The 12,368-nt window shown below is 59.2% G+C and overlaps 1 protein-coding gene across 1 annotated transcript in view; it reads right to left on the reverse strand.

The window, feature by feature from the left end:
• PDE4C (phosphodiesterase 4C) overlaps positions 1-12,368 on the reverse strand; it is an 88,282-nt gene that overhangs the window by 71,208 nt on the left and 4,706 nt on the right. The gene's annotated exons all lie outside the window — the stretch shown is intronic.

The raw sequence follows: 12,368 nt of genomic DNA on the forward strand, positions 1-12,368 counted from the left end.
TCCAGGTCATTAATAAAAGTGTCAAACAGCACTGGCCAAGAACCAGTTCCTGCGGGACCCCACACCTGATGGACAATTGTTGCTTATTTACTATTACATTTTGAGACCTAGCAGTTTGCCAGTTTTTAATCCATTTAACGTGTGCCATGATAATTCTATATCATTCTAGTTTTTTTAATCAAAATGTCATGTGCTACCAAGTCAGAAGTCTAAGTCTATCACAACACTATTGCCTCTATCAACCAAACTCATAATTTCATAAAAACCAAAAGGATAGTACGTTCGTTTGACAGGACCCATTTTCCATAAACCCACATGGATCTGCATGAATTAGGTTACCCGCCTATAATTCTTTACTGCGTCCCATATCAGCTGCTCCATTATCTTGCCCAAGATTGATGTCAGGCCGACAGGCCTATAATTACCTGGGTCATCCTGTTTGCCCTTTTAAAATATTGGCACAACATTAGTTTTCCTTCAGTCTTCTGGAATGTCCCCAGTGTACCAAGACTTGTAGAAAATCACCATTAATGGTCCAGAGAACTCCTCAGCCAGCTCCTTTAAAACTCATGAATGGATGTTACCTGGACCTGCTGATTTTTAAAAGTCTGGTAGCTGCTGTTTAACATCCTCCTGAAATGCTAGTGGAATGGAAAGAGTGTTACTGTAGGATATGACTACATCAGCTGTTTTTTCTTCCAAATACAGAAATATTTATTGAACACTTCTGGCCTTTTCTGCATTATTATTGATAATTCTACCATTTACACTTCGTAATGAACCAGTACCATTGTCAAAATTCTTTTTGTTCCTAATAAACTTAAACTCCTTCTTATTGTCCTTAACTCTGCTGGCGATAGACATCTCCTTATTTCCCTTTGCTTCCCTTATCAATTTTCTACACTTCCTAGTTTTTGATTTATATTCATTACTATCAATTTCCCCTTAACTGACTTTGTTTCCCCTCTAAACCAGTTTTTTTTTTAAACCAATATGTCTTATTTCTCAATTGTAGTAGTGTGGCTTAAACAAGTCCCAATTATCATTCACATTCTTCTGGTTAAATTCTTCCTCCCAGCTGACCTGGCTCATAATTGCTTTCCGCTTCGTGAAATTGGCCTTTTTAAATCAGCAAGTATGAGTATCACTGGTCTAGGCTTTATTCTATTTGCGTATCATAGATGTGATCCAGCCATGGTCACTTGTCCTAAGTTACTATTAATGCTGAGTTCTGTGATCAGTTCCTCTTTGTCTGTCTCGATGAGCTGAACACAGAATGCTCCTTTGAGTGCAGTACCAGGCTGGCGGTAGTGAGGACTGCTGGGAGCTCCTCCTGGGAGAAAGGCAGAGCAAAGTCCTCCTGTCCTGCTCGTCTCACCACTCCTGCAGTGCTGAGAAGCGGGAAGGGGTATCTGATCTTGTGCGCGGGTCCTAGCTGTGATGGATGGTTGTTGGGAGGGAGCACTAGCCTTGCACACATTGCAGGTTGCAAAGGACCCTTGTAAGAGGTTGACATTAATTAGCTCTTATTTACAATGCTAATTGCAATGACACTGTCCTGGTGCCAGTAAATCACTCTGTTTAACAAACCTGCAGCCAGCTTACAGCAAGCTGCGTCTGCTGCCACATTGATGGATGTCTGGGGGACTATTCCTTTAACTACAAAAAGAAGTATAAGAACAAACTCAGTGGTTAATTAAGCTGATGGCAGCCTGGCAGTGATAGATGCAGCAAGGCAGAAAGCACGCACCATGGCAGGAGACAGCTTCCCGCAGGGCCGCGAGCAGGTGTGAGGCTGGAAGGGAGCAGCTTTCTAGAGCATGAAGTTCAGAGGCTGCTTCTCTGCTCTTGAGCCAGGGAACCAAGGCCACTAGGAGCCTTGAGCAGCTGCCAGCCAAGCGGGGCAGCCAGCCCTGAGCAGAGAAGAGGGGGAGCCCCTTCCACGGCCCTTCACAACACCAGGGGCAAACCGCACGCAAACCTTCCTTCGTGTGCGTTCAGGCTGCAGGCTCAGCGCTACCCTGGGCTCCTCCTGCCCTTCCACTGCCAGGATCCCGCCCAAGGCCGTCAGGGCCACCAGTCAGAGCAAGGGCAAACCTGAGGCTGGGCGAAGCCGAGGAGTTCGTATAGGGCAGGGAGCCAGTCAGGCCCCTGGGGCTGCTCCCTGTCAAATCCTGGAGGCAGAACTTCCCTGGCTGTATCCACAGCAGGTCCTGGGAAGTGGAGCGCCAGGTGGTTACAACTGCTGCTGGGTGGCAGCCTGGCCCTGTCAGCTGCCTGCTAGTTCTACTGGCCTGGGTGCTAGACCCGTGGGGCCCCCCCGCCCTTGGGAGTTCTGGGGACACTTCCCATGCTGCACACCCTTAACTCTGCCTGCCTGGAAGCACCCCCAGGGAGTGCACAGAGATAAGGTTACTGCGGATAGGTGGGTCTGGGATGGAACTTTGCTCGCAAAGTATTTTAAATTCTCTTTGCACTGGGACAAATGGACAGATGAGGAGCTGGACCAAGGCGGGTCAGCCCCCTCCCGTGCGTGGGGAATACCCAGACAAAGCCACAACATGACCGTGCCCTGGAGGACAGCCCTGCCTGCGGCTCTCCCATGGCAGGTTTGAGGCCTGAGCACCGAGTCGTTATTGGTGCTGTTCCGCACCAAGCAGACACTGTGTCGGGCGCTGCGCCACGGAGACGGCCAGTTTCAGTGCGGTGCCAGCGGAGCGGGGGTGGCTGGCTGCGTAGTTGTGGCTCTGCTCAGGCCCTGACTCTGCTGGAAATGCCACAGGCTGCTGCAGAAAGGCGCAGCCGCATCTCCCCTCCCTGGGCCACGTGCCGCTTCCAAGCTCACTAGCCCACGTCGACCCCCAGGCCGACGGGTCCAGCAATCCCATCACCAGCATCTGGGCATGTGCCATGCGGTCTTTCCAGCCCTGAGCCACAGGCAGCGCATGCCAGCCTGCATGCTGAGGCCAAGCAGCCGGCTTGAGTCACCCACGGCCACCCCAGCAGGGGCAGCCCAGCCCTGGCTCCGCCCAGTGACCGTGGGCGAGTCCTTAAGGCAAGGCCATGAACAGCCAGGGTCCAACTTTCCTCCCCGCTGCAATCCCCAGTGCGTAGGGGAGTCGCACCCAGGCCGACCCTTGGCCTGACGCCTGGCAGGGAGGTGTTAAGGACCTGCGCAGGGGCTGTGCCCGCGTCCTCCCCCCACCCAAGCCCAGAGGTGCCTGCGATTCTGGTACCGATCTCAGGCCTAATCCTGCAGGGTGCAGACTGTCCTGTGTGGCCAGGGAAGCCGGCAGAAGCTGAGGGTGCCCAGCCCTGTGCTGGAGCTGGGGCTGGCTCAGACTGGCCGTTCGGTATTGTTCCCCTTTCTGTTCCGCGCACCAGCATCAGAACTGTGCCCCCCGCACGAGCCAGTCCCAGCTCCTGCTCCCCCAGCGCTACCCCAGGGACCCCCTCCCATGGCCCGGCCCTGGCTATCAATAACAGGCTGGCCGGGGAGCCAGGAACACGACCTGCCCTCGCCCTTTGCAGTCACAGGGCAGGGCAAATTCTGGAAGCGTTTGTTCTGGACGGCTGCACTTAGAGTGATGGCCTGAAAAGCAGAGACAGGATTCCCAGCTGCTGGCCTCACCCTGCCCTAACATGGTTAGTGGGCTTGGGAAGCCTTTAAACGTAATTAGGAGAAATAAAGCCATTAATTAGCAATCCCTGACTGACGCAACAGGGCCCTCTGGCCAGAGAGCAGCCATGACGGATGGTCCGGGAACAGCTGCTGAAGGAAACCCTTCACTTCCAGCCCACCCAGAGCCGTCACCTGCCCCGGGCCCCTGTTCAGCCTTTCCCCAGACCCAGCCGGAGCAGCAGCTGCTGGAAGGAAAAGGCCCTTTGCAACAGCTGGGTGTGCAGCTCGTGTCTCTGGTCAATGGCCCAGAAAGGCTCGTTCCAGTCCTAGCAGAGGAACAGACCTAGCGCTGGTCTGAGCAGCCCCACTGAGAGAGGAAGGCAATGGCGGGAGGAGGAGAGGTGGGCAGCGAGCACCCCCCCCGCAGCTTGTGTGAGGTGTGAGGGAAGGGTGGGACTGGGCGTGTGTGTGGGGTGTGAGGGGAGGGAGGTGCGAGGGAAGGGTGGGACTGGGCGTGTGTGTGGGGTGTGAGGGGAGGGAGGTGCGAGGGAAGGGTGGGACTGGGCGTGTGTGTGGGGTGTGAGGGGAGGGAGGTGCGAGGGAAGGATGGGACTGGGCGTAGTGTGTGTGTGTGGGGTGTGAGGGGACGGAGGTGGGAGGGAAGGGTGGGACTGGGCGTGTGTGTGTGGGGTGTGTGGGGAGGGAGGTGCGAGGGAAGGGTGGGACTGGGCGTGTGTGTGGGGTGTGTGAGGAGGGAGGTGCGAGGGAAGGATGGGACTGGGCGTGTGTGTGGGGTGTGAGGGGAGGGAGGTGCGAGGGAAGGATGGGACTGGGCGTGTGTGTGGGGTGTGAGGGGACGGAGGTGCGAGGGAAGGGTGGGACTGGGCGTGTGTGTGGGGTGTGAGGGGAGGGAGGTGCGAGGGAAGGGTGGGACTGGGCGTGTGTGTGGGGTGTGAGGGGAGGGAGGTGCGAGGGAAGGGTGGGGGTGTGAGAGAAGGGTGTGCGGGTGTGAGTGTGCGAGGAGGCTGATGGTTTATTTATGTTGTGTGCTGGCTAAAAAGGGTGAACAACCCCCCTCCCGCTCCCTGCTCAGCCCCAGCCCTGACCAGACGTTTTTTCTCCTGCAGGCCTGAGAAGCTGCCACCACCAGCACCAGCCCGTGCCAGCAGCAGCAGCGCCGGCCCTGCGGCATGATGGCATTTCAGCAGGGCAGCCGGCTCCTTCCCCGCGCTCCAGGTGAGTGACAGGCAGGTGGCGGGGGGGGGGTGGATGCGGGGGGCCCTGGGGTAGAGAGACAATAGTGCTCACATCTACTCCATGATCCCAGCCGGCCTCAGCAAGGAAAACAGCCCCAGGAGCAGGGCCTCGCGCCCACCACAAGACGGAGCAGGAAAGGGTCACCGGAACCCCACTGCTCATCCCCCTGCTCAGCGATTCATTAACCCCCCCAACCCCCACATCAGCTCTGCCCCCGAACTCCCCACAGCAGCCCCCCCACATCAGCCCTGCTCCCAGCCCCCACATCAGCTCTGCCATCGAACTCCCCGCAGCAGCCCCTCCCGTCACGGGGTCCCCGGGCGCTGCTCTGGAACTGCTCCCCACCAAGCCAGGCAGGACTCTGGGGAGCCTCCTCTCCCTCGGAGCAGCCTGTCTGCAGGGCAAGAAGCTCACACGGCTTCACCTCCTGGGTCTCTCCTTGGAGCATTCAGCATCCTCTGCCCCTCCGTGCGCTTCCCACAGCGAGTCCACCCAGGCGGGGTCCTGGGGGGGGCCACAGGGTCCTGTTCCCCCACTTCGCAGTCAGACGTGACTCTCAGCCAGCCAGTAACACAGAGGTTTATTCGATGACAGGAACAGGGTCTAAACCAGAGCTTGTAGGTACAGAGAACCGGACCCCTCGGCCGGGTCCATTCTGGGCTCAGCGAACCAGACACTCACGTCTGCCCTCACTTCCCGTCCCCAGCCAGCCCCAGCCTGAAACCCCCTCCAGCCCCTCCTCCTCTGCTGAGTTCCTTTCCCGGGCCAGGAGGTCACCTGACCTCTTTGTTCTCCCCCATCTTTAGCATCCCCTTGCAGGGGGGAAGGGCCCCGGCCATTAGTTGCCAGGAGATAAAGGGTCGGCCAGAAACTGAGGCCCCCACACAGTATTCAGAGGAAACATTAAGAACAGTCCCACTTGGTCACCCTCCCACACATCAGCCCTGCTCCCAGCCCCCACATCAGCTCTGCCCCCGAACTCCCCACAGTAACCCCCCCCACATCAGCTCTGCCCCAAACTCCCCATAGCAACCCCCCCACATATCAGCCCTGCTCCCAGCCCCCACATAGGCTCGGCCCCCAGGCACTCCACAACCCTGGAACCTGTCATAGGAGTCCAGGATTGTCACGCTGATACCTAGAATGTCTGTTGGGTCAGTGTGGTGCAAACAGCTCCACGCACGTCTGGGGTCTGCGGCACTGGGGTTTGGCACCGCCAGGGACACAGCTACACCCGCCTCTGCAGTGCCCAGGGTGCTGCGCCGGTGTCCCTGCCTCGCCTGTCTCATCAGCACAGGGGAGGGGCAGATGCACCCGCCCCAGGCTCCCTAACCCAGCCTGACAGGCAGTGACAGAGAAGCAGACGAGTGACAGGGAATCTGCCAAAATATTGTGTGTGCTAGTGGGTGACGGAGACGCTGCCTTCACGGCTGCTTTGTCTCCCCTCCAGCAGCTGGAGTGCAGAGCTGGAGCCCAGAGCCCCACAAGAGGCAGGCTGCAATTACAGCTATTTCTCTAGCTGTCTGTCAGGCATCATGAAAGCAGCAACAATGGAATCTTTTGCAAATGATCAGACAGGCATTTCGCGCAGCAGCGTTAGAGCAATATTGTGCCTTTGCATAAAACTTCCTTGTTTCTCTCTTGATTAAAAGCAAGTTTTTAAAATATTCCTGCATTTCCCTTCAGCCAGACACACCCAGGCTCCAAACAGACACCAGCCATTCGCCCCGGTGGGCCAAGGGGGGATGGGTTAACTCGCCCCAGAGCTGGTTCCATTTACATCCAGGCCGGAGGAGACTTGGCCTCCGAACCATCATTCCTGCTTCTCCCACCATGGCATGAGCTCCCAGCCTGACTGGCTGCTGCTGCCAGGGTCCCGCTTCCCAGCACCTAGCCCCTGCACAGAGCAGGGCTCCCACAAAGGGAAGGGCAGGACTGGCTGTGTTTTGCTGGGCCCAGAATGGAGTCGTCCCCCCCGCCTCACTAGTGGAGGGGCAAGGAGTCAGGCTGCTCCCTCACCCCCATGCCTAGTAGCCTTGTGCCCTCTTGTGCTCAGGACCGGGACCAGTGCTCAGCTCTCACTCCCCGATTGTCGTGCGCACGCACAGCTGGGGGGGTCGCAAGCACCGTCTCTTTCAGAGCAGTCCCAGGCCGTTCAGTCCTCGGCAGCAAATGGACCAAAGAGTCTACACAAAACTCTGGCCGCCAGGGGTGCCAGGGGCTGCTGGGAGCTCACCCGCGGCTTGGCCAGGGGACCCAGGGGGCTGGTGAGCCGGAGGGGCTCCAGGGAGACCGGCCTGTGCAGACCCCACACCCAAGCATTCCAAGTAGCGCCAGGCTCTGCCGCCTATTGAGGCGGTGCCCGGCGCCTCAAACAAGCAGCCGGGCCCGTTGGTCGCACGTGGAGGTGTCTGCAGGCAGGGGTTCGGTGCAGAGCAGCCCAACCCCCTCGCCCCACTGCAGAGGGAGGGGGGCCCATGTGGGTGGCAGGATCTGCTGAGCGCAAGCTGCCCTGATGAGGCCCCCGGCCCAGAAGTCACAGCTCCTGGCCCCTTGGGAGCGGCTGCAGCCGCTCGGTGCTAATGACACCCTCAGCTGCATTCGTGGGCTGGCGCTGAACATCTGAATTACCCGATGTGCCAGGGCCTGTCAGAGCCGAGGGGCTGCCCAGCACCCGCTGCTGATCGATGGCCTCGGCGCTGTTGGGGGCCTCAGAACACGGAGCCCGTCACTTAGCCACTCGGCAGGGCTCTCCTCAGCCGCGGCCGGCCAGCTCGCAGCTCCTAGGACTCTGCCTCGCCGCAGGAGCAGGGCTGGGGACAGGCACGGCAGCTGGCGGCCTGACACGGGGCTCAGCGAGGGCAGCTGAGGCCAGGCTGCATCTCCCCAGGCGGGGGCAGGCCCAGTGACTGTCTCACCTCACACTGCCCTTCCCCTGCCAGGAAACCCCTCCAGCACTCAGAGGGGCAAAGCTTTCGTCCTCCTATGCCAGGGCTAGGTCTGGAGCGCTGGGCACGTGGCAGGGGGCTCCAGGGCTGTCCCAAGAACCCAGGGCCTGGTCTAGGGGCCAGCAGGGAGCCAGGACACCTGGGTTCTGTTCCTAGTTCTGTCACTAACCTTGCGGGTCCCTTCCCTTCTCTGTGCCGTTCCCCTGCCTCCGGCTGGTCAGCAGCCCTTCCAGCAAAGGGGGTGCAGTGCCAAGCACAATGGGGCCCCTGTCCGGGCTGGGGCCTTTCGTTGCTACTGGGATATGAATTCGTAGGAGCTTTGGGGCTCTGAGCCCCGGTCAGAGCAGCAGAGAGCTGGGGGGCTGCAGGAGAGGTGCCGGCAGACACGGGTCACACCAGCTCCGTTGTTCCAGCGAAGATGGACGACCGTAATTCGTGAGAGAGGCCAGGGGCCTGGCCAGTGGGGCCTAGCGCTGCTGGGTTTGCCCCGTTAATGACTCATTGCTGCAGGGTGAGACGCTCTGTTCCAGCTGCCTCCCGTCCCGTCCTCAGCTCCGGAGAAGGGCCCTGCTGTTAACCCAGCTGTGAAATGCCTCCAGACCAGGACATTTCAGCCTCTTCCCTTTTTAGGCTGAAGAATGCGAACGACAAGGGAAGGCTCATTTCCTGAGGGTGCTGCGTGTGCAAAGGGCTGAACACAGCTCCCCACGTTGGGGGGCACCCGGGGAACAAGGCAGGGGTCAGGGTACTGGGAGCCAGCGACGTAACTGGAGAGCAAGTGAAGGCCCCGCTAGCAAAGGGAGGGGCAGCTCCAGAGAGCGGTCAGCTGGGGGCAGAGACCCCCCAGCCTGCTGTGCATGGATGGGGCAGGCTTTGGCCCAAAGTCCAGGCCCTCCGCTCTGGGCTCTGGGAGCAGCTCCTCAGCGCAGGGGAGTGACTGAGCCCGGCAGCAGAGGGCAATGGTGAGCGTGTACCTGACCCGTGCTTTGCACCACAGCTCTCAGCTCGGTCTCATGCTGTTTAAGGTGGGCAGTGCCCAAACCTGCGTACCCCCCAGTACAGCTAGAAACAGCAGTGGAGACGGGGCGGCCCGGCTTAGGGGAGTAAGAACACAAACCCGAGTACCGACCCTACAGGGCTCTCCGCTCAGCCAAGCTGTGCCCCCTTTCACTGAGCCGCGTAGCTACACGCTGCAGCCGGCTTTTCACGGCGGTGTGTGACGCCGCAGCTCCTGCCCGCCCCCACATTGGGGCCGCAGCCTGTGCACAGGGGCTGCTTTCCTGGGCCCAGGCCGGCCAGCACAGGGAGGTCTTCCTCGGCAATGGCTCACTGGATCATGCCCCTCCCTTTCGCTCCGAGGAGATGGGTTGTGCCACGAGCTTTGCTGCTGGCAGCGGCCGGCCAGGAGCTGCGGCACCAAGGCGGTTAATGGCCAGAGGGACATTCCCCGTTAGCAAGGAGGGCTCGTGTTAGGGTCAGGGCATCGTGCGGCCGGCTCCTGGCAGAGCCGAGCTGAGCTATGGTGAGTAAGGAGCTCGGTCCAGGCACAGGGAGGAATAACAGGGGGCAGCGCCCTGGCACCTTAGGAAAGAGCTTCGTGGAGTAAGGCAGGGCCGGAGCGAGGCAGCAGACTGGCGTGCGCAGGCCCTGGGCGTAGTGGGGCACACAGCTGCTGTGCGGGTTGGGAGGGAGTCCCCCATGATGCACTGGGAGGGTGTCTCGCTCCCAAAGCAAGTGGGTTGGGCTCTCTCACTCCAGCCAAGAGGTTTATCCTGTCACCCATCACCAGGGTATCTGGGCGCCTTCCTTAGAAAATCAATGGCAACAGCGCAGTCTGTGGACTGCAGGGAGGCCCTGGCCCGTCTCCCTTTTCAGGGTAAAATCTCGGCTGAGGGGAGCGGGGCTTTGAAGATTTTTAGCTTTAAATTGAATGTTTTGGGGCCAGCACGGCGCCTCCCACACACTACCCGGCCTGATCCACTGGCACGCCTCAGAGAGCCTCTCCCCACTCCTCCAGCCTGCCCCCCATGCCAGGGCAAAGCAGGGCCCGGTGGTGAGAGCTGGGTCCGGGGTCACAGGGCACCAGCCTCCTAGCGCAGTGGAAAACTCCTCTAGGGGCCGAAAGTACAATTATCCCAGGCATGATAATAATTAACCGCCCACTGGGGTATAATTAACTCCCGCCGAGTGCTCTAATCCCGGTTAGCTCGGGGAGAATGTGCCTCACGCTCACCGTCGTGTTCATGTCAAGGGAGCTCGATAGCCAACTCCCTGTGCTGGGGATGCTGCCGCCTTTCCTCCAGCGAGGGAGAGGGGAGAACCCAGGTCCCTGCGGGGAGTGGTGTGTGAGGGGCCCCGCGGGCGCTGCAGGGCTGAGCTCACACCAAGGCGGGGGGGATTTCCTGCCCCTGCTGGGGCCCTACAGACTGCGAGTGGGCAGGGAGCTGGCTAGCAGCGCCCGCCTGCTGCGTGTTGGCTCCTTGAGCCGTAACCAGGGAACCGCAGGATCCAAACAAGCAAAGTGGCTTTTAGTCCAGGTGCTCGAATGCCCCCCAGCCGAAAGGCACTGGAGCGGAGACGGAGGCGCAGCCGGAGCATGCTGGGGCTTGTTCGCTGCAGCACGGGGCTGAGGGTCAGCAGCTCTCGCATTAGGAGGCCTCTCAGGTTAATGAAGCAGCAGGAGCTGGCGCTAAATCTCTAATCAGGCAGGCACTTGTGGTCAATTGGACCTGGTGGGGCCCTCAGCAGGCGCTAAGCAAGCCAAGCTGAGTGCAGCGGCTGTGAGAGCAGCTCCCCACCCTGGCCAGGCCAAACCGCAGCGCTGGGCTGGCCCCTGCCAGGCTCCATGTAGCACGGGCACCTTAACCACTAGACACCACATGCCGGTCAGAGCCGGCCCCCAGGCCGTGCTCACACGCCCATAAGAACATAAGAAAGGCCGTACCGGGTCAGACCAAAGGTCCATCTAGCCCAGTATCTGTCTACCGACAGTGGCCAATGCCAGGTGCCCCAGAGGGAGTGAACCTAACAGGCAATGATCAAGTGATCTCTCTCCTGCCATCCATCTCCATCCTCTGACGAACAGAGGCTAGGGACACCATTCTTACCCATCCTGGCTAATAGCCATTTATGGACTTAGCCACCATGAATTTACTAGCCACCATAAGTCACTAGTGCAAGGGGCCTGAGGGCAGAGGCCCATTAGTGCGGAGAGGAAGCTGTTACCCCAAGTGTCACGGAGTGTGGGGGAGTCAGGGCCCTACCCCCGGCTTCCTGCGATTCACCGGGACTCTCAGCCAGCCAGTAACACAGAAGGGTTATTAGCCGACAGGACACAGTCCCAGGCAGGGCTTGTAGGTACAACCAGGACCCCTCAGCCAGGTCCCTCTGGGGGCAAGGAGCCTAGACCCCAGACTTGGGTTCCTGCCTCTTCCCAGCCAGCCCAGAACTGAAACCAGAAACCCCTCCAGCCGGCTCTCTCCCCCTCCCCCTCCCTCTCCCCCTCTCCCTTTGTCCAATTTCCCCCATCCCCCTCCTGGCTCAGGTTACAGGCTCAGGTACCGTCCCTCACCCAAAGTCACCCCCATCTCCCATCCCCCACGCAGACAGCCCCAGTAACACTAAACGACATTCCCAGGTCAATCCACCCCGCTCCCTCCTGCGTCACACCAAGCCACAGCCATCACCGCAGCACCGGGGTTCTCTCCACCCCCCATTTCCTGGGCCCCAGGATTTGCTCATCACATAGAATCACAGAAATTGTGGACTGGGAGCGACTCCAGAGGTCACCGAGCCCAGCCCCCTGTACTGAGCCTGGACCTAGTAAACCCAGACCCGCCCTGACTGGGACTTGTCCAGCCTGGTCCTAAAACCCTCCGGAGACAGGGACTCCACCATTTCCCTGCGGAGCCTGTTCCAGGGCTCAACTCCCGGCCTTAGAAAACGTTTCCTCATTTCTAAGCCAAATCTCCCGGCTGCAGCCTGAGCCCCCACCTGCAGTGGACACACAGATCAATTGGCCACGTCCGGGTTAGATCAGCCCTTCACGGATTTGCAGACTGTCACCAGGTCCCACCTCTGCCTGCTCTTCTCCAGACTGAACACACCCAGGTTTTTTAACCTCAGGATTTCTAACCTGTGGTGAGTTTTGTCGCTCTCCTCCAGACTCTTTCCCATTTGTCCCCATCTTCCCTAACGTGCAGCGCCCAGAACTGGACACAGGACTCGGCTGAGGCCTTGCCAGTGCCGAGTAAACCAGGACAAATACCTCCCATGTCTTATATCCAGCATTCCTGCCATGCACCCCAGAATGAGATTAGCCTTTTCTGCAACTGCATCACATCACTGACTCATCCAATTTGTGATCCTGTTCAGCAGCGCTCCCACCTCACCAGTTAGTAGCTGTGCATTTGATTTGTCCTTCCTAAGTGATGCACTTTGCACTTGTCTTTATGGAGTTGCATCTTGTTGGATTCAGACCAATTCTCCAGTTCGTCCAAGTCTCCAAGTCTCCTGTCCTCCCAAGTGCTTGCAACCCCTCC

The sequence above is a fragment of the Mauremys mutica genome, chromosome 24, assembly GCF_020497125.1.
Source record: "Mauremys mutica isolate MM-2020 ecotype Southern chromosome 24, ASM2049712v1, whole genome shotgun sequence".
Lineage (NCBI taxonomy): Eukaryota > Metazoa > Chordata > Testudines > Geoemydidae > Mauremys > Mauremys mutica.